We start from the raw sequence: 22,475 nt of genomic DNA on the forward strand, positions 1-22,475 counted from the left end.
ATTGCTCACTTTCTGTAGCTCATCTCAAGCCTTTACAAACACTGGTAGCCAGTCTGAGTAAGAAGAGGACAAGTGGTTTGGCCCCTTCCTACCCCTGCTGGTCTCACCTTTGGTTGAATAACTTTCACATGTCTTCTGGTAAAGCAGAATTTCAGAGTGATCATTGACTCTAGAGTTTGACTTTTTTTTTTTTTTTTTTTTTTTTTTTTGCGGTATGCGGGCCTCTCACTGTTGCGGCCTCTCCCGTTGTGGAGCACAGGCTCCGGACGCGCAGGCTCAGCGGCCATGGCTCACGGGCCCAGCCGCTCCGCGGCATGTGGGATCCTCCCGGACCGGGGCACGAACCCGTGTCCCTTGCATCGGCAGACGGACTCTCAACCACTGCGCCATCAGGGAAGCCCGAGTTTGACATTTTTAATTCTCAAAAACTTAAAAAAAAACTGGTAAGCTGTGAATACATTATAGTCTTTTACAATAAAATATATTTTAGTCTCTTATAAAGAATATGCTCAGCCATTTGAAGCGGATGAGATATAGTAAACTAAGTAAATACATAAGTGCGCAGCTTGAAGCCAAGAGACCTGGTTACCAATCCTGGCCATATAGCAGACCAGCTGTGTGTCTTCCCACACCCCATCCCCCCACCCCACCCCCACCCCGCAGCTTGTGGGGTCTTAGTTCCCTGACCAGGGATCGAACCTGCGCCCTCAGCAGTGAAAGCGCAGAGTCCTAACCACTGGACTCCCAGGGATTCCCCAGCTGTGTGTCTTTAAACACAGCCTCCTAGGATTGGACAAGGAAAGGATGCCACCCACATTCTAAGGGTGTGGTGTTCACTAGCAATAAACAAGAAAACACCTGGTATAGTGCCCAGCACATGTAGGCACACAAAAATGTACTGGAATCTGACTTACTCACTCCCCCTACAATGCTGTTTTAATAAATAATAAACTTTAGCTTACATGTGGTGAAAAGTGGCATTTTAGAAAGGAATTATAGGAAGTTGGCAGGGTTAGTAACAGCATGATGCAATTGACACGCACAGTGAAGGCGGGAAAGCAAATTGTTAACAACCTCTCTGGAAGGCAAGAGAGGCAGATGTGTTAAGATGATGTTTGGCAACATGCATTAAGAGCCTTCAAAATGTTTATACCCGTTGGACCAGTGAATAATTCTACAACTGGTAATTTATGCCAAAGAAAGAAAAGAAATACAAAGATTTGTGTGCAAAGTTGAACATCATAACACTTCTTTTATCAGTGCTATTTATGGTAGCTATAAGTGTCCATTAATAGAATGACTAAGTTACAGTATATTCCTATGATGGAATATTGAACGGTTGTAAAAACTGAATGAAGAGTATTTGGTGATGTAGGGCAGGGGTCCCCAACCCCCGGGCGGTGGATGGGTACCAGTCCGAGGCCTGTTAGGAGCCAGGCCACACAGCAGGAGGTGAGTGGCGGGTGAGCAAGTGAAGCTTCATCTGCTGCTCCCCATCGCTAGCATTACCGCCTGAACCAAACCCTCCTGCCCCCGCCCTCCCTCCCCCATCCATGGAAAAACTGTCTTCCACAAAACCGGTCCCTTGTGCCAAAAGGGTTGGGGACTGCTGATGTAGGGAATGTGCTTGTGAAGCTGTCATTGAAAAAAAGCAGGATACAAATATAGAGAGTTTTCAGTAGGAGAGGAGAGGAAATATAGTATATTTATGGATAGAAAGCTTTATGGAAACGATTCCCAAATGTTACTAGCATTTATCTCTAGATGATGGGATAATGGGTGATTTTAATTTCCATTATTGTATTTTCGTGTTTTACAAAATTTCTGCAGTGAATATGCTTTTCAGTGGGGTGGGGGGGAGGGGATCAGTAGTTGGAAACATCAAAATCTCTACTAGGTTTAATCTACAAATATTTAAGCCCACATCTTTACAACGTTAGTTGTGCTTTCTTTAATTTCCCGTGGAAGAAGCAAGCAGACATTGACTGCCTTTCCCATCTTTGATCTCCCTTGCTTTTCAAGTCACATATTCATGGCATATCACAGCTGGATGGATCCTTGGAGATCGGCATATTCCGCTGCAGATCAGGAAACTGAGGCCCAGATGGCTTTGGCTAGGAGTGATGCTAGGTTTCCTGAGTCATAGGAAAGTAGTCTTCCTGGCACAGCACACTCTATCTTGTACCATGCTGCATCCATGAAGATACACCTGAAAAAGGAAGACCTTTATGTACGTTTAGGATTCAAGTCGGGATTCCTGCTAAACAAAGGCAGGTTAATTATTTCAGTATGCAATCATACTTGTATTTCTCCAATCTCAAAGCAAAAAAACAAAAAAAAAACCCAAAAACAAAACAAAGCAGTTCTCTATTGCTCTATTTCACTGCAGCACTTCTCAGCAAAGTGCCTCAAATGAGTTGTCTGTACTCATCGTCTCCCATCCCTCTCCTCCACTCTCCTAAGCCCTCTCGGTCTGCTTGCTTCTCCACCACCCCACTCAACTGCTCTTGCAAAATCACAGTGGCATCCCCCTTGGGAAATTTAAGTCAGTTCCATCTCCGTCTTACTTGAGCCACTGTCAGTCAGCGTCGGACCCTGTTGATGCCTTCCTCCCTTGAACCACTTTCTTCCTTTGACTTCCAAGACACCACTCTCTCCTGGTGTTCTTTCCACCACGTTTGCTGTCCCCACTGCCACCTCTCCTTCCACTTAAAGGTGAACACTGCATGCTTAATTTTAGGATCTCTCGTCTTGCACACTTACTCCCTTGACCATCTCATCAAGTCTCATGGCTTCTAATACCATTAAAAAAAAATAGACTTTGGGGACTTCCCTGGCTGTCCAGTGGTTAAGACTCTGCGCTTCCACTGCAGGGGACTCAGGTTCGATCCGTGATCGAGGAACTAAGATCCCTCAAGTCGCGCAACGCTGCTAAAAATATAAAAAATAAAAATAGACTTTGTTTTTTAGAACAATTCTGGTTCCACAGCAGAATTAAACAGAAAGTACACAGAGTTCCCATGCACCCCTCACTCCCCGCCCCCAGTACAGCCTACCCCACCAGGGTGGTACATTTGCAACAAGCGGTGAATCTGTATCGACACATCATTTTCACCCAAGTACGTGTGAAATACCATTTTTAACTTTTTTTTTTGGCCGCACCACTTGTCTTGTGGGATCTAAGTTCCCCGACCAGGGATCGAACCCGGGTCCTCAGCAGTGAAAGTGCTGAGTCCTAACCACTGGACCACCAGGGAATTCCCTGGAATACCATTTTCAGACCACACAACTCCCACCTTTCCATCTCCAGCCTGGACTTGCCTGTTTGACATCTCCTCTTGGATGCTGACTAAGACATCTCAAACTGAGTGTGTCCAAAATGGATCCCCCTCTTCCTGCCCACACCCACACTACCCGCAGCCTTCTCCTCTCCCCTGAAGACAGCTCCACCCTTGCAGTTGCTCAGAGCAATTATCTCAGAGTCCCTTCTGATCATCCTTCTTCTCACACCTCACATCTAGTCCATCAAGTAACTCTGCAGGTTCCACCTTCAAAATAAATCCAGAAGCCCATGCTTGCACCATCTCCATCTCCACATCAGCCCCGTCCAAGTCACCATCCAGTGCCCTGGTTTACTACAGCATCCTCCTAACAGGTCACTCTGCTTCCAATTGCCATAGTCTATTCTAAACGAACCAACCAGAGTGAGCCTTTAGAAACAAAGGAAGTCTCACCATGTCAACCCTCTGTTCAAAGCTGCAGTGGCTCCCCATGTGGCCCCAAGAGAAAGCCCAAGACCTTATAAAGACTGACAAGACCCCACATGACTGGGACCTCTATTCCCCTCTGACCTCCTTTCCCGTTCTCCTGCCTCACTCATCTGTTCCAGCGAAACCTCCCCCATCCCTCAATCCCACCCCCCCAACAATCCCACCTCATGACCTTTGCATTGGCTCTTCCCTCTGTCTAGGGTATGCATGGTGCGCGCTCTCAGTTTCTTCAGGTATTTAACCAAATGTCACCCCATCAGTGTTTAAAATGGCAATCCCACGTCTGTATTTCCACGCCCCGTTTTCCTCCACTCCTGCCATGTTTCTCTATAGCGCACACCACCTTCTAACGTGCTGGAACTTACTTCCTATGTATCTGTATTGTCTGTTTCTCTGTACAGTACCTAGACTCGCTCTACTCTCCACTCTCCCTAGAATGTAAGCCCTGCTGTCCCAGCACCTAGAAGAGTGCTTGTCGCATTTGTCACATAGTGAGCACTCAACAAAAATGTGCTGATGAATCAGGACGAGAAATACTTATCCCCTGTCTCCCAAAACTCCACTAAGATGACAGAAAAGACCTTACAAATACAGTAATATATATATATATATATATATATAAAATTTTTTTTTTCGGTACACAGGCCTTTCACTGTTGTGGCCTCTCCCGTTGCGGAGCACAGGCTCCGGACGCACAGGCTCAGCAGCCATGGCTCACAGGCCCAGCCGCTCCGCGGCATGTGTGATCTGCCCAGACCGGGGCACGAACCTGTGTCCCCTGCATCGGCAGGCGGACTCTCAACCACTGCGCCACCAGGGAAGCCCAATACAGTATATTTTTATAATAAGGTACAAACCTGCCTGGACGAGGGTACTGGCAAGGAGGCAATAATGGGAGAGATATTTCTTCTTTTTTAAATTGAAGTATAGTTGATTTACAATATTATAAAATGTCAACCAATCTGAAAGCAGATGGAGCAGCAGAAACTGCTTTAACACGATAAAGGAGCCACCACCAGAGGCGGGCAGCTGGGCACTGGTGAGGGCCAGTGTACACTGCAGAGACGCACATGAGTTCCGGACCACAGGGCAGGCAAGGGCTGAAAATGGGTTTTGGATCAATCTCTGTATAAGGAGGCCTCACTCAGCCTCCCTCCCACCCTAGCCCGGGAAACCAGAAATTGTTGTGGGAAATGTGGAGGCACAGAGGCTGTGGACTTAGGGACCACTGGCCAGGTTGAGGTGCAAATGAGACTCTGGGCTGTATGAGAGTTAAGTGAAGGTCTGCATCCTGAACTGGGAGGCCCCTTCCCCTCCCTGCATCCAGAAAGCCAGCAGCAAGTTGCTGATAAGTAAAACAAATCATAATAGATATGAATGTTTAGGGATTCCCCAAAGTTATCACATCTAACTAATCATAAAGAAATACACCGTCCGCAAGCCTCTTTCACACACATACAGCTTCTGAGAGCTTTTGATGCCTCCCTCTCAAATATGAGGGGTATGCGAGGATCACAGACGTTTAATGCCTCTGACATGAGAGACCAGAACAAACAAGATAAGAACTCAGGGGAAAGACAAGAGAGAGAGTAGAATAAACCTTTTTTAAAAACTGTATTTACCCAAGACAGAGTGAAGTTATTGCATCCATAAAACAAGAAACAGAGCTTGGAATATAAATATAAAAACAAAATATTTTTTAAAGGGGGTTGGAAGAAAAAGTCAAGGAAATCTCCTAAAAAGTAGAACAAATGAAGAAAAATGTATAATAGGAGAGAAAGAAAACTAGTAGAGAATCAGTCCAAGTAATAGGAGTTCTAGAAACACATTACAAGGAAAATAGTGGAGAGGAAATTAAAGATACAATTCAAGAAGATTGTCCAGACTAGAGAAAACTCATCTCCAAACTGAAAGAGCCCACAAAGTGGGCACGATGACATACCTACAACAAAGTACACCAGCATGAAATTTAAAAACAGACAATTTCCAAAAAACTTACAAAAAAGCATACTGCTGGTGGGAATATAAAATGGTATAACCACTTCAGAAAGCAGTTTGGAAGTTTCTTTAAAAGTCAAACATATACCGAGTGTATAATTCAGACATTCCACTTCTATGTATTTACCCAAGAAAAATAAAAGCATATGTCTATCCAAAGATTGTACATGAATGTTCACAGCAGCTTTATTTGTAATATCCTCAAACCGGAAACAATCCAAATGTCCATCAACAGCTGAAGAGATGGACATTCTGTGGTATATACATACAACAGAATCAATATTAAAAAATAATGAATTATTGATACATTCAACAGCATGGATGAATCTCAAAACTATTATGCTCAGTAAAAAAGCCAAAAGGGGTACATACTGTATGATTCCATTTATGTAAAATTCTAGAAAACGCAAACTAGACTATAGTGACAGGAAGTAGATCAGTGGTTGCTCGGGGATAATATCGAGTGGAATGGGGTTGGGGGGGTCAGGTGGGAAGGATGGATTTCAAAGGGGCACAAGGAAAGTTTAGAGGTGATGGATATGTCCATTATCTTGATTGTGGTGATGGCTTCACAGGTGTATACGTTTGTCAGAACTTAAATCGCATACTTTATGTATGTGCATTTCATCGTATATCAAGTATACGTCAATAAAGCTGTTTGTAAAATCACCTATGAGTTGAGAATGTAAAGTGGTGTAGCCCCTTTGGAAATAGTTGGGCAGTTCCTCAAAAAGTTAAACATGAAATTACCGTATAACTCTGAAGTTCCACTTTTGTGTATCTACCCAAGAGAAATGAAAACAAATGTCTGCACTAAAACTTGTGTGTATGAATGTTCAAAGCAGCATTATTGATAACAGCCAAAAAGTGGAAACCCAAATGTCCATCAACTGATGAAGGGATAAACAGATGTGGTGTATCCATACAAAGGAATGAACCCTGATGTATGCTACATGCATGAACCTGAAAAATATTTCACTAGGTGAAAGAACCATCACAGAATACCACATGCTGTATGATCCAGTTTAGATAAAGTTCGAAATAAATCTGTAGAGACAGAAAGTAGGTTAGTGGTTACCTAAGCCTGGAGGCAAAGAAGGAATGGGGGGTGACTGTTAATAGGTACAAGCTTTCTTTTGGGGATGATGAAAAAGTCCTAAAATTAGGTTATGGTGACAGTTGCACAGTTCTGTAAATATACTTAAAATCATGTAATTGTATGCTTTAAATAGGTGAACACTATGTCAGCGGTCCCCAACATTTTTGGCACCAGGGGCCGATTTCGTGAAAGACAATTTTTCCTCCGCGGGGAAGGGGGGGATGTGGTTCAGGCAGTAATGCGAGTGACGGGGAGCGGCAGATGAAGCTTCACTCGCTCGCCCCCCACTCACCTCCTGCTGTACGGTTCGGTTCCTAACAGGCTGCGGACCAGTAGCGGTCCACGGCCCGGGCTTGGGGACCCTTGCTCTATGGTATATAAATTACATCTCAACAAAACTGTTAAAAAATTTTTTAATTGCAAAGATCAAAACCAGCTCACATACAAAGGTTCAGAAGTCAAATTGTCACTGGACTTCTTGGAAAACTACTGGAGGATATGGTGCAATATAAGAAAAGGCAAAAAGAGGGTAAAACTCAGGCTCCTAGGAACAGGGAACCCAACATCAAAGAGAGGCAAAGTCCCTGTTGGGATGCCGGTGGGCATGTGGTAAAGTCAGGACAGCCAGTCCAGAGGGAAGCATGACAGTGAAGCCTCCAGGAGCCTCATCTGATGAGTCTGAATGTTTTGACATTGTATTGAAAAGCATTTGATACATCTGTGGCTCTATTTGGTTAAAATTAGTGACAAGTTTATAGAAAACTAAGCAAAGAAAAATCAGTCAATTATTAACTCCAGGAAAAACCCCAAAGAGTACAAGAAAGAAAACAACCAAAATATACGACTTGTAATTAGTAATGAGAGAGTCATAAATTCTTTTAACTGAAAACGGATACATTTGGGGGAGGGGGATTGAGGAGAACGAAAAGTAAGACAGCGAAATACTCATCTACCATAATGGGAAGTCAGCAGCAGCAGTATTGTATATTGTTCCTGTTATGTGGAGGTAAATATCAGAAGAAACAGTTAAAATTTTTAAACGATGGCCTCTGAGGAGTAAGCCTGGGAGAGGATGGTGAAGAGGAGTGTGCTTTTACTTGACTTTTTGTACTGTTTGACTTTTTAAGCTATTATATATCATTTTAAAATAAAAATTAATTAAAAAACTTCTAGTAGGGCTTCCCTGGTGGCGCAGTGGTTGAGAGTCCGCCTGCCGATGCAGGGGACATGGGTTCGTGCCCCGGTCCGGGAGGATCCCACATGCTGCAGAGCGGCTGGGCCCGTGAGCCATGGCCGCTGAGCCTGTGCGTCCAGAGCTTGTGCTCCGCAACGGGAGAGGCCACAACAGTGAGAGGCCCGCGTTCTGCAAAAAAAAAAAAAAATTCTAATAATCATCATGTGTCTAGTACATAACAAAAGAGGTAAGAAGACTTGGTGATATCACCAGTAACAGCTAGATTTCACTGAGCAGTTTGTATGTGTGTGGCACGGTTCTAAGTACGGTTTTAAATACTGTTCTCATTTAACAACCCCTTGAGGGGGTCTTAATCCAGCTGCAAGTAAAATTGTGAGTCTCCATGGATTAAACAAGCACATTCACACACATTTTCATTTGATCTTCCCTAAACCTCATGATACGGGAATATAGATGTAGAAAACTGAGTCTCAGAGAGGCCTGGAGAACGGTTCAATGTCACAGGTACAACTGAAAAAACAGGACTGGAATTCAGGTCTTTGGGCTCCTGGTACTCTTTATACACATGCCTCACATCCACGAAAAAATGATTTTTAAAAATCGCTGTTCCTGGTGTCTACTTTGTAACACTGTTCCCTCATCATATTTTTATTTTTTGATGTAGACCATTTTTATTTTTTAAACATCTTTATTGGAGTATAATTGCTTTACATTGTTAATTTCTGCTGTATAACAAAGTGAATTAGCTATACGAATACATATATCCCCATATCCCCTTCCTCTTGCGACTCCCTCCCACCCTCCCTATCCCACCCCCCCAGGTGGTCTCAAAGCACCAAGCTGATCTCCCTGTGCTATGCAGCTGCTTCCCACTAGCTATTTTACATTTGGTAGTGTATTTATGTCACTTCGTCCCAGCTTACCCTTCCCTCTCCCCGTGTCCTCAAGTCCATCTCTATGTCTGCGTCTTTACTCCTGTCCTTCCCCTAGGTTCTTCAGAACCTTTTTGTTTTTTAGATTCCATATATGTGTTAGCATATGGTATTTGTTTTTTCCTTCTGACTTACTTCACTCTGTATGACAGACTCTAGGTCCATCCACCTCACTACAAATAACTCAATTTCGTTTCTTTTTATGGCTGAGTAATATTTCACTGTATTAATGTACCACATCTTCTTTATCCATTCACCTGTTGATGGACACTTAGGTTGCTTCCATGTCCTGGCTATTGTAAATAGAGCTGCAATGAACATTGTGGTACATGACTCTTTTTGAATTATGGTTTTCTCAGGGTATATGCCCAGTAGTGGGACTGCTGGGTCATATGGTGGTTCTATTTGTAGTTTTTTAAGGAACCTCCATACTGTTCTCCATAGTGGCTGTATCAATTTACATTCCCACCAACAGTGCAAGACGGTTCCCTTTTCTCCACACCCTCTCCAGCATTTATTGTAGACTTTTTGATGATGGCCATTCTGACTGGTGTGATGATACCTCATTGTAGTTTCCATTTGCATTTCTCTAATGATTAGTGATGTTGAGCATCCTTTCATGTGTTTATTGGCAATCTGTATATCTCCTTTGGAGAAATGTCTATTTAGGTCTTCTGCCCATTTTTGGATTGGGTTGTTTGCTTTTTTGATATTGAGCTGCATGTGCTGCTTGTATATTTTGGAGATTAATCCTTTGTCAGTTGCTTCGTTTGCAAATATTTTCTCCCATTCTGAGGGTTGTCTTTTATTCTTGTTTATGGTTTCCTTTGCTGTGCAAAAGCTTTGAAGTTTCATTAGGTCCCAATTGTTTATTTTTGTTTTTATTTCCATTTCTCTAGGAGGTGGGTCTAAAAGGATCTTCCTGTGAGTTAAGTCATAGAGTGTTCTGTCCATGTTCCTCATCTTATTTTTAAATGTTAAAGGAGAAAAGGGTTTGGCATTTTCAAGTATCTTAACCAGACCTTCCTTAAAATCCAGATGAAAACTGCTTTCTGAAAAGCCAAAAAAAAAAAAAAAAGGGAGAAAGAAGTGCATTTTTGCACACAAACTCATGCACAAATAAGGAATGACCATGACATAATTATTTTTTTTTTGAACAATCATATTGCAACACACATCTCGCACTAAATGTGGTCCATTCTGTGTGATCATGCAGACACTCCTCAGCACTCCTGAGACAACGGGGTGCTGCGACTGCTCAGACCTTACAAAAAAACTTCTCCCTGGGTACGTCTAATGGTGAGCAATATCTTGCAGCCGTCACCAGTTTTGGGAAACTGCTAAAAGCCATTTGATGGAAATCAGCAGAATGACATGGGTGATACAGTGGTGAAATGCTGGTGGGGGACTGCGATACACAGCTGTAAAATAGCTGGGCCAATTTTCGGGTGTGGCTTATAAACCAATCTCAAAAACGACTTCAAAAGAATCAGCATTTGCCAAGAGGATTACAGGTGACTTGTTTTTTTTTTGCGCTACGCGGGCCTCTCACTGCTGTGGCCTCTCCCGTTGCGGAGCACAGGCTCCAGAGGCGCAGGCTCAGCGGCCATGGCTCACGGGCCTAGCCACTCCACGGCATGTGGGATCTTCCCAGACCGGGGCACGAACCCGCGTCCACTGCATCGGCAGGCAGACTCTCAACCAGTGCGCCACCAGGGAAGCCCAGGTGACTACTTTTTAAGACAAATATATACTTCACATTTTGGACATATAAAATCTGGCATGATTAAAAGAAATTCATTTTATAAAAGCAAAATGTTACAATACTAAAGTTTACGGCCATCATATAACACACCCACAAATGTTCCTTAGTACTTAGTAAAAAACAATGGACATTTTTTGAACTAGTCAGTTCCATAAGACAGAATTCAATGAAGAACAATTTAAAAATTATTTTTTAACCCAAGCCTAATTGATATTGAAAAATACAAAAGTTTTAACGATTTTAATTAAAAGTATCTGGTTATTCATCTACACTTATAAACTAATCTCCAGAACTCTTTTAAATGCTTTTAAAAATCATAAAACTTAACCAAGGTAGAAAGCAATCTTCAAAAGACAGATCATTTATCATGATGTTCCCATTTACCATTTCCAAGTACCATTTAATCAGCCATCAAATTTCACCTAAAAGCTATTTTATAGCTGTTTCACATGTAGTTGAAGAAAATGTTAAAAATGGTGGTAAACATGTAAGAAAATCATCTGACAAAATACAGGGACTGCAGATCATGTCGTTCTTGCCTACATTTTAGCCAGATAGAAACTTCTGTGAATCACTACTTCTTAGACGTTCACTGACCAAATTCTCAGGAAATGTACTTTGGCTCACAAGTTTGATATTTTTATCAGATTTTAAAGGAATATTACATGTGAGTTTTTGCACCTTAAACCAAAAAGAAAAAAAAAGCTGAAATAATATACAAAACCATAAGTCAGATCTTGAAGATACTTGGGGTGGAAAAATACATGTGTGTATACACAAATGAACATGTATGTACATATTCACCTATATGCATGCACATGTATGCATATATACATATTTAAATGAGTTTTTAAGCAAGCTGAAAAGCAGTGCGTTTTGTTGGCCCAGCAACTGGATAAATGCACTTTAGAAATAGTCTGCACAGCTACACCTCTCCAGAGTAGGCATTAGTTCCACACAGAGATCTGGCAATCATCAGATCCAAAGTTTTCAGCCCATAAAAAGGAGTTACCTTTATAGGGAGGCAAATACCACAGATTTCTGTTTATCAGGATTGTTAGATGATCTCTGTTGATAAAGACAGGAGAATCCACTAACAGTACCTAGTTTTACATGCTTCCAGTCATAAATACCAAAATACCTTCTTTAATAACTGCTAATCCCACACATTTACATCATAGGCTATAAAGTGCCATTTTTGATCCAGTCCATATTTTGAAGGGATTTACAGATACAGGTAAAATTTGTAGCCAGGCACTATTTACAACCTTGAACAATCTTTCCAGATGAGGCCACGTCTGTTCTCAGCCACTACTACCCTCAACCTTTTTCAGTCAGGGTCACCAGAAAGTTTTTTCACCCTCAGCATAAACAGCAGTAAATTCTCCAAGGGCGAACATACCATATTCCTGACTTTATAGGATAAATGGATACGCGGCGGTTAAGGAAGACTGTTATCTGCTACTGCTACATTTTGCAGGCATTGTTCTCCTAGTGTTGCTGAGGTTGATGGCCTACCTTATTTCTTCATGTCTAATATTTTTATGTCATTAGGTTAAAAAAATGACAGTAGATTAAAATCACCTTAAGGCAATGTAAGAGGAAACTCACTAATAAGCTGATGACTAGCTGAGATCTTAACTCACCTAATGTCTTAAATAACTAAGTTCTGTCACATAAAATGAAAACTTGACAAAGCAAAGATGTGGAAGAGTACTGTTTCTCAAAAGGAAAAGTATCTAAGAACAGTCATCTAACAAGAAGAAAGCTGACTAAATTTACACACTCTAATTCTGTCAGAGAGAAAATGAGAAGGATTCTGAGAGCAGTTACAAATCTGAAAGGAAAATAGTGCCTAGGCCCAAGCAGTAACGACTCTGTTTATTATTATTATATTATTTATTTTTATTTTTATTTTTTGGGGTTGCGGGCCCCTCACTGTTGTGGTCTCTCCCGTTGTGGAGCACAGGCTCCGGACGCGCAGGCTCAGCGGCCATGGCTCACAGGCCTAGCCGCTCTGCGGCATGTGGGATCTTCCCGGACCGGGGCACGAACCCGCGCATCCCCTGCATCGGCAAGCAGACTTTCAACCACTGCGCCACCAGGGAAGCCCTCTGTTTATTATTATTTTTTGTTGTTGTTTATTATTTTTTAATGTGAGTTATAAAATTCAAAACATATACTTTATTGTGTCGAAAATACACAACATAAAAATTTCCATCTTAGCCATTTTTAAGTGTACAGTTCAGTACGGTCACATTGTTGTGAAATAGATCTCCAGAACGTTTTCATCCTGCAAATCTCAAACTATACCCATAAAACAATCCCCCTTTCTCTCTTCCCTTCAGCTCCTGGTAACCTCTCTTTTACCTTCTTTCTCTATGAATTTGACTACTTTAGATACCTCATATAAGTGGAATTACACGGTGATTTTCTTTTTGTGACAGGCTTATTTCACTTAGCACAACTTCTTCAAGCTTCATCCAGGTTACAGCGTGCATCAGAATTTCCTTCCTTGTAAAAGGCTGAAAAAATTCCATTATATATATATATACGTTTTGTATAATCCATTCATCCATCGATGGACATCTGAGTTGCTTCTATCTCTTGGCTATTGTGAACAACACTGCTATAAACATGGGTGTACAAATATCTCTTTGAGAATCTGCTTTCAACTCTTTTGGATATATACCTGAAAGTGGGATTGCTGGGCCATGTGGGAATTCTCTTTTTAATTTTTTGAGGACTCTCCAGATTGTTTTTCATAGCGGTTGCACCATTTTACAATCCTACCAACAGTGCACAAGTGTTTTAATTTCCCCACATCCTCATCGACATTTATTTTGTTTTTCTTTTTTATGGAGTAAAAAAAAAAAAAAAGCTATATACTTTTTACATCCACAGGATTCAGTTTAAGGTAAGTTAGAAAAATGGAAATAACTGTCTAAAAATTTTCAAAATTTTAAAATGTATATAGCCAACTAGATCATTGTTCCCAGAACTTAAAACGTTTTAAACTCCAAGTTATTTTTACTTAGATCTTATTCTTATTCTTTCTTTTGAACACCCTGTCCTTATTCTAGCCCATCCAGGAGCAGAAGATAAGTAAGGGTGCATTCAACTGTAAACATGGGAACAGCTGCCAGTGGTAGAGAAGGGGATGAGGCGGGCATGCATGACAGAAGGGCAGAAGGGCAGATCTGGCACCTAGACCGGCTTCCCTCTTGAAGATTTCCTTTCCAATCACTGCCACAAGCACGTTCAGGAACATCAACAGCAGCTCCTGAAAGCAAGCTGACTTGCCTTTTCCCCAAAACAGCTGAGAACTGAGAGGCTCCCATCACCAGCAGTAGCCACCTAGACTGCCAGAGGAAGCTCTCAACGGCCCACTTGACTTTGGGAGTGACAAGGTGGAAGGCACAGCAACTGTGCCTTGAATAATAATAATAAATGACCCACACTGCTTCCTGTAGCAGTGCATTTCCCTCATTCTAACAGATCTAACCAGACCCAAGCTCCAATTTTGTACACAATGCATCTCTTTCCCTTCTGTTCCTACTTTATCATCATTATTTGCCATTAGGTCCTTTGTAAAGTTTGCAAATTTACCTCATAAAAACTTACTCATTCACTCAACAACTATTCATTAAGCATCTGATACATAGGTACTGTGAGAGTCGCAAACGAGACAAAATCACTACCCTCGTGGAATTTATAATCTGGTAGAATGCCATTAATCAAATAATCACATAACTATCTATGTCTATCGTTTCAAGGACCATAAAGAAAAAAATAAGGGATAATGCAAGTATAACTGGGCAATCCTTAAATTAGATGTGGGAATGAGGCAGTCAGGGAAGACTTATCTGAAAAAAATGACAAGTTGATACAAATAGCCAAGTAGAGAGTGGTAGGAGCTTTCTAGACTAAGAAGGCATATGCAAAGGCCCTGAGGTGGGAAAGCTCAGCCAGGGTGACTGGAGCTTGTTAACAGGGGGGAGGGGGAGAAGGGCTAGATGGGTAGGAAAGCACCCAGGGCTCTAAAGCATGTCAAGGACTTGAGATTTTATGCTAAGTCCAGTGGGAAGTTATTGAGGCATTTTCAGGCTACATGTTAGTAAGTGTTTATTAAAAATTAATGCAACTGTATACTAAGATTTATTAAGTGAATAAAGAAAGGTGCAGAAGCATATATACAGGGCTTCCCTGGTGGCGCAGTGGGTAAGAATCCGCCTGCCAATGCAGGGAACACGGGTTCGAGCCCTGGTCCGGGAAGACCCCACATGCCGCGGTGCAACTAAGTCCATGTGCCACAACTACTGAGCCTGCTCTCTAGAGCCCACGTTCCACAACTACTGAAGCCTGCACACCTAGAGCCCGTGCTCCTCAACAAGAGAAGCTACTGCAATGAAAAAGCCCATGCACTTCAATGAAGAGTAGCCCCTGCTCGCCACAACTAGAGAAAGTCCACGCACAGCAACGAAGACCCAATGCAGCCAAAAATAAATTAATTTTTAAAAAGTGTATACAATACACTATCATGTGGAAAAGGGAGGGAGAATAAATGTTCATATATAGGTATCTCTGAAAAAAATACAAGACACTGATAACACTAGTGTCTCCTGAGATGGGAACTAGATGGCTAGGAGACAGTGGGAGGAACAATTTTCTACTATATACCTTTTTTTTTTTTTTTTTTGGTGGTACACGGGCCTCTCACTCTTGTGGCCTCTCCCGTTGCGAAGCACAGGCTCCGGACGCGCAGGCTCAGCAGCCATGGCTCACGGGCCTAGCCGCTCCACGGCATGTGGGATCTTCCCGGACTGGGGCACGAACCTGTGTCCCCTGCATTGGCAGGCAGACTCTCAACCACTGCGCCACCAGGGAAGCCCCCTGTATACCTTTTTTTAATCTTTTGAATTATGTATCACACTTAAGAGTTACCTATATAACAGTAAGTTAAAAATTAAAAAGTCACTCTGGCTGTTGTGTAGAAAAGACTAAAAGGGTTAAAAGCTTAGGTTAAGACATAGGTAAGTTATCGGAACAGTTAAAAATGAAAAAGATTGATAATATCTAGTGTTGAGGAAATGCGGGGAGTAACTGGAATTTTCACATGCTGCATGCAAGTGCAAACTGATGCAACCATTTTTGGAAATTATTGGGGAGCATCTGCTAAAACTGATCAGACACATATCCTATAACCCAGACTTCCATCCCTAGGTATACTCAACAGAAATGTGTACTATGTTCCCTAAGATTTATAAAAATTCATTACAGCACTATACATAACTCCCAAATGGAAAACCAAGTGTTTAAAGGAGAGTAGAATGGATAAACTGTAGCACATTCACACACTACTAGCACACTGAAAAACAGCTATATGCAACAAGAAACCCATTAACAGTAAATCAGAAACAAAAGAATATACACTGCTTAATTCCAGTTACATAGTTCAAAAACAAGCAAACTGATTTAAGATCATAGAAATCAGGCTAGTGGTTATCTTAGGGGAAGAGTGGAGGTCAGAGACTAGAAAAAAGCATGAAGGCTTCTGAACTGCTGTCAATGTCCTATTTCCCAATCTTGGTGGCACTACATGAACGTGTTCGCTTTGTAAAAGTTCAGAGCTGTACACGTGTGTGTACTTCTGTGTGTCATGTCCTAACTTCTTAAAGTATAAATACCAGGTAGGAAGCTACTGTAGTAGTCGAAATCGAAGATGGTAGGTTAAACTAGCATAAGAATAGAGAACAGGGCTTCCCTGGTGGCGCAGTGGTTGAGAGTCCGCCTGCCGATGCAGGGGACATGGGTTCGTGCCCCGGTCCGGGAAGATCCCACATGCCGCGGAGCGGCTAGGCCCGTGAGCCATGGCCCCTGAGCCTGCGCGTCTAGAGCCTACGCGTCCAGAGCCTTTGCTCCACAACGGGAGAGGCCACAACAGTGAGAAGCCCGCGTACTGCAAAAAAAAAAAAAAAAAATAGAGAGCAAGTAAAGACGAGATTTATAAAGTGAGATCTACTTTTTTTTCCCCTGCTTTTTCATTTTTTCACCAGTCTAGTAGGTCTAATAAAAGCATCAGCAAATTGAAAGTCAAGACAAAGCCATTTGCTTGAATGAGGTTAACAAATTTGAGTAAGGTTGTAAAGTCCTGGGAGTAAACACAAGTAATTTCCAGATATATTAGAATTTAAAACCTTTGCGTTTGACAGCACTAGTTTCAGGACACATTTAAGACCCAATCAAACTAGAAATACAGAATATAGGGCATTCAATAAACATTTACCCTTCGTGATAGAAGGGGAGACTGAATTTTAAATACACTATTTTAAACGTGCACTTGCAGGTGATACCATACCACAAGAGATCAATACTATTAAAATTATTACCTACTGTTTTCCTACAAGTCTTTTATAAACTGTCTTATTCTCACGTAATTAAGAAATTTCCTTATATCCTAACCAGTTTATCAGTATTGCTGAAGCACACACAAACTTTAGATGTCTATGTGATATATATATATATATATAGCAATTATATACATAATCGCTACTTGAAGAATCTCAACTGTGTCACTTCCTATGGTTATTTCCAAGTAGTCTATTATACTCAGATGCTGCGTGGCCAGGAACCCAATTCTGCCTTGCTGGTAGCCCCTCTTCTGAGAAAATAATGCTCCCCAAACTATCTGACACCATGGCCCAGTATCACTCATGTCCTTGAAGAGTGCTACACAGGAGTAGCTATGGTTCCTACCTGGTACATCCAGGTACATTACCATCAGGTGTACATTCTAATCACCTCTGAAAGATGCTTAACAAACTATACTGGGTAGCAATCATAGTGATCATGCACTCTAAAAAACTAGTTTTTCTGGGAAATGTGTGACCACTACCCATGGGATTTTCTTCCCCTGACAACGGCTAGAAAAGGAAGGAAACCATGCCAATGAGTTTTATTTCAGATTACATTCACCCACAACTGTGGAGCCTCAGAATCTGCATTTTAACAAGCACTCAGTTCATTCTGATCAAGTTCTAGTCAAGTAGAACACCAAGTGGTATTCTGGTTTTAAGAGGGAGACTAAAATATTCATTTACTTTTACTTCCTCAATCATGTTCATGCATTAAACATTTACTGAGTATTTACCATGTGCCAAGTATTCTTATGTAAGTCCTAGGGTTTGTGTAGTTACTAGAAGGTCCTGCCCCCATGGAGCTTACATTCTAATGGAGGAAAACTGACATAACCAAAGACAGAAAAATAGTGAAGCAACCTGGGAATGAAGTTATCCATTTTTAAAAATAAAAGATTCCTGGTTATAATAAACTAAATGTGGCTTTTGAAGGATATTGTAATCCCATCATTTTACTGAAAATGCTCAAAGGCAGTATTTTAAAAATAGCAGCATGTGCCCAACATTCTAATACACACACAGATACAAAAATAAAACACACATTAAAGGAAACTGAAAAGAAATGATCAGGGCCAGTAAATGACACAAAGATGTTGGTAATACTTTTTCAATAACCTGGTAAAGTCTCCTAGTCTTCTTGACAAAATGTGCAGTTTGAGCCAACACATTAAATATCTGCACCCAAATTCTGATTATCACGCATGGTTTACTACACTTGCCCAAGACTGTCTATTCCCATGTCAATGCTCTTCAGAATCAAGGACTTCTCCCCTCTTCATTACCCTAGTCACCACTCCTTTCCCAATCTCATTAAACAGATAACCAAGGATGAGCTGGTCAATATGCTAAAATATAACCTAGCCAAAGGAAGTTAAAAATGTTCTTCCAAGTTTAGTCCTTTTCAAAAAAAAGCAGCTAACTAAAATTATTGTACCTATTTTGTTTAGCTATGTTAAGATTTAAGAATTGGCTTTATTTTTGTGAGCAAAAGCAATCATATAAACCACATATGGAACAATTCAACTCACAACCTTTTTTTTTTTTTTTTTTTTGCGGTACGCGGGCCTCTCACTGTTGTGGCCTTTCCCGTTGCGGAGCACAGGCTCCAGACGCACAGGCTCAGCGGCCATGGCTCACGGTCCCAGCCGCTCCGCGGCATGTGGGATCTTCCCGGACTGGGGCACGAACCCGCATCCCCTGCATCGGCAGGCGGACTCTCAACCACTGCACCACCAAGGAAGCCCTCAACTCACAACTTTTAACCAGTAAAATGAACTGTGAAAATCTGAAATTTATGCAATATTAGTATCAATTTTCATAACAGGCACAGTTGCATATGGCTACATATTTCACGCCCATTTTGTCCAGATGGTGTTGGACCTCTCTTCATTGGTATACCAAAACCCAAGGAAGAAGGATACAGGAACAGGAGAAAAAAAAAACTTGCGGGTGGACAAGTTATGATATCCACCAGATATATATATATAGCAAAACCTGGCTTACCTCAAAAATACAATTCTGCTGCACCACCTGATAACCACACTGTTTGCAAACTCTTGTCAGTTCACGAGAACGACACACACAGTCAAAACAGGAGGTCCACAGGCAAGCTAAACCCAGCTGCAAGATCGACAAGTGGACAGCTCCACCCCAAGAGATTACTTTTCAACGTAAAATTATCCTGGCTTTCCTCTGACAGCTATCCAACAGCACTTCGGTTTTTGTCATGTTTGGCAAACTTTCCAAGCTGACTTCAATATATTAGATGTGGATCACTTTGCCAGAGGAATATCTCAGAGCAACAATGGTTATTGAATTTTGAAAAATGCAACAATCTGGAAAAGTGAAAATTCAGCATTATGTGTTAGAACTAGGTTGGAACGCTAAGGAAATCGTTTACTGGATACATACCTTTTGTCAACTGTTACTCTAACTGACACTGTTCAAAAGCCGAACTATGAACGTCATATGAATTAATCTTCTCTTCCCTTGAACAAAACCCTAATTCAACAAAAGGGTCCATGAGTATTAGCACCCCCCGCCCCACTTTTTTGTCTAAGATAAACGACTACATATAATTCCCCCTCCTCTATTCACATTTGGGCAATTCTAAAATCGTTATTCTCGCCCCTAAAAGAGATACTTATACAAAGTATGTTGTGAATTAGTTTCTAGTTTATCTGCACTTAAACCCACTCATTTGGACCTCTTAAGAAGGCTTATATAATAATAAAAGCCTAAAACATTTTTGCATCTTTCCAATGCCTACTAAAAATGCAAATTCAATGTTTATAACATATTAAGTGGAAGCCCAAATGCTGATTTTCAATGAATAGGTAAGAGATAATTTGGGTACACCTGCTAGAAAGGTGTCTAGATAATTTATTAAATTCTTTTTCTACTTTTTCTGTTTGTCGACTGCAATCTTTACTCATAGGTACTACCAAAGATCAATCTAGAAACGGTAAAATTATGGTTCCCATTATTTGTGGTCTCTAATGAGATTTTACAATATTAATATTCAAGAGCATACATTTTTAAGGATGCAAATTTCTACTCCTCCATACCCAGAAATTAAATTTTATTTTATTTTATTTTATTTATTTATGGGTTTTTTTGCAGTACACAGGCCTCTCACTGCTGTGGCCTCTCCCGTTGCGGAGCACAGGCTCCAGACGCGCAGGCTCAGGGGCCATGGCTCACGGGCCCAGCCACTCCACAGCATGTGGGATCTTCCCAGACCGGGGCACGAACCCGTGTCCCCTGCATCGGCAGGCGGACTCTCAACCACTGCGCCACCAGGGAAGCCCAGAAATTAAATTTTAATCCAACAAAAGCAAATAGACTTTTATCACTTATAGAGAACACAGAAATAGGTCCTGAATATATGTATACTCCATATACTAAGAACTTAAAAGAAAATGGAATTACTTATTTCACGGCAGGCTGCAAGGAATAATTATGTAATGAACGACAATAAGAAAAAGCCACTTATCATATAGTCTAGTCTTTATTGAAAGACTTACTTCAACTGTTGTTTACAGCTTTGGCTTACGTTGGCCAGTCATTTTAGCCTCTCACTGCCAGCAGACATAAAAATCAAGTGGTAATGGCACGGGGGGAAATACTAGTAGAGAGATGAGAGCAAAGAAGATGGCAGTCAGAAACACATCACCAAAATAAATCTCAGAGTGATTATGAAATAAACATTTTCTTGCCTGCCGAAGAATCTCTGCTGCTGTTTTTAATGAACATGGAAAATGCAACGATTCTTAGGCTTAAATTGGATCAAGATAGCACTGACTTCACTTTGTGTTATAAAATAGTCTTGAATAGCTTGACAGTCGTATTTTAAAACGGTGCATTTCATCTGGGTAAGTAGCTTTATTTTTTAAAAACCATTTAAAATGAAATAATTTCCATTAATTGAACTGAGCATGTAATCTTGTTCTTTCAGATAAGATGAAGGACACTTCAATCATATGTTTACTATGAATATAACTAGTCTGCATCATTTTATTAAATCATAGAATATACAAGCAGCTATATTTAGCTGGTACTGTATTTAGCTATTTAATTTACTGGCAGACCAAAAAAGGTAAATTGAGACTTTAATAGGCTTTTCTCAATATATATATAAAAAAAATCTTTAGTTCAAGTTTCATATATATTTAAGAAATTTTAACTAGGAGGTATAATTAATTTGAGCGTTCTCCTTATAAAATATAAAGTAACTTTTCCATAACATCCCCCAAAGACACTAACCATGAACAAAAGAAGTAAGGGTAAATTTTATAAGAGAAGAGTGTAATAGATGAGTACTGTGGTTAAAACTAAAGTGCCATAAAAAATTTGGCCCGAAGATGAACAACTTCAGACCCTGTAAATTTTCATGTTCAACACATTTCTAAATGGGGGAAGAAGGAAAATACCAAAATTATTGTGGAGATCAATTTATAAAACCATCATTATTTTAAAGCTAACTGTAAGACGTCAAAAGTTTAAAAAACAGTAATCTGTGGGTGCTAGCTGAATCTTATTACTTAACTGTAAAGAGTTTTCTCATTTTGGTGCCCAGACCTCAGAACATTTCAAATACGCTGCCTAAACATTTGCACCCCCTAGCTGTCAGAACTCAAAAACAAAGGATTTTTATCTCTTTTACATTCCTGCTATGATAGAAATTTGAGGCAGATTTTATGCACATGGCCTGAAAAATACCTCAGAAGCAAATGTCAATCTTACCCAATCAATTCATTTACAAACTCTGCACTCATACAACTCACAGCCTCTGTTCAGGTTTGTCATCCCATGCACACTACCCACAAGGAAAAAATTAATTAAAATAAAAGTCACAACTCTGTATACTATTTAAGTTGAATATCCAATTATAAATTGGTACATCAAACTGTCTAAATAAGATGTTTTAGCAATCTTGTTAAAAAAATTCCCGGGCAAAATATATCTAATTTTAAAAAACACCCCAAGATTTTTTAAAAACACTGTACTATACAACTTATAGGAACCTTGAAATAGGTTTACAAGGTTTTAATCAAGGTATTTACATACCAAATGATGTAAAGCAAAAAAAGGAAAAAAAAAAAAGAAATCTAATTTCCAATGACATTTTAAAATGTACTAATGCATCAAAGATTTGTATGAAATTAAAATTAAGGCTTTTTCTGTATAGTAATTTGTATAATTTTAATTTTACATAGTAGCCAACCTTGGAAATGTCAGTCTTAAACATTCTTATTCATCCACTGCATTCAATGAAGTGGAGTGTGTTAAGTGTTACT

At 40.6% G+C, this 22,475-nt stretch overlaps 1 long non-coding RNA gene and 1 other non-coding gene across 2 annotated transcripts; both read right to left on the minus strand.

Annotated features, from left to right (window-relative positions):
- Positions 1 to 1,898: 1,898 nt before the first annotated feature.
- LOC132507053 (uncharacterized) lies at positions 1,899 to 22,208 on the minus strand. Its single transcript, XR_009536030.1, has 2 exons — positions 20,703 to 22,208; positions 1,899 to 2,209 (listed from the first exon to the last, which is right to left on the minus strand). It is a non-coding gene; the product is annotated as an uncharacterized LOC132507053 (long non-coding RNA).
- Positions 3,185 to 3,257, minus strand: TRNAE-UUC (transfer RNA glutamic acid (anticodon UUC)). Its single transcript has one exon. It is a non-coding gene; the product is annotated as a tRNA-Glu (tRNA).
- Positions 22,209 to 22,475: the final 267 nt, after the last annotated feature.

This window comes from Lagenorhynchus albirostris, chromosome 16, assembly GCF_949774975.1.
Source record: "Lagenorhynchus albirostris chromosome 16, mLagAlb1.1, whole genome shotgun sequence".
Classification (NCBI taxonomy): Eukaryota; Metazoa; Chordata; class Mammalia; order Artiodactyla; family Delphinidae; genus Lagenorhynchus; species Lagenorhynchus albirostris.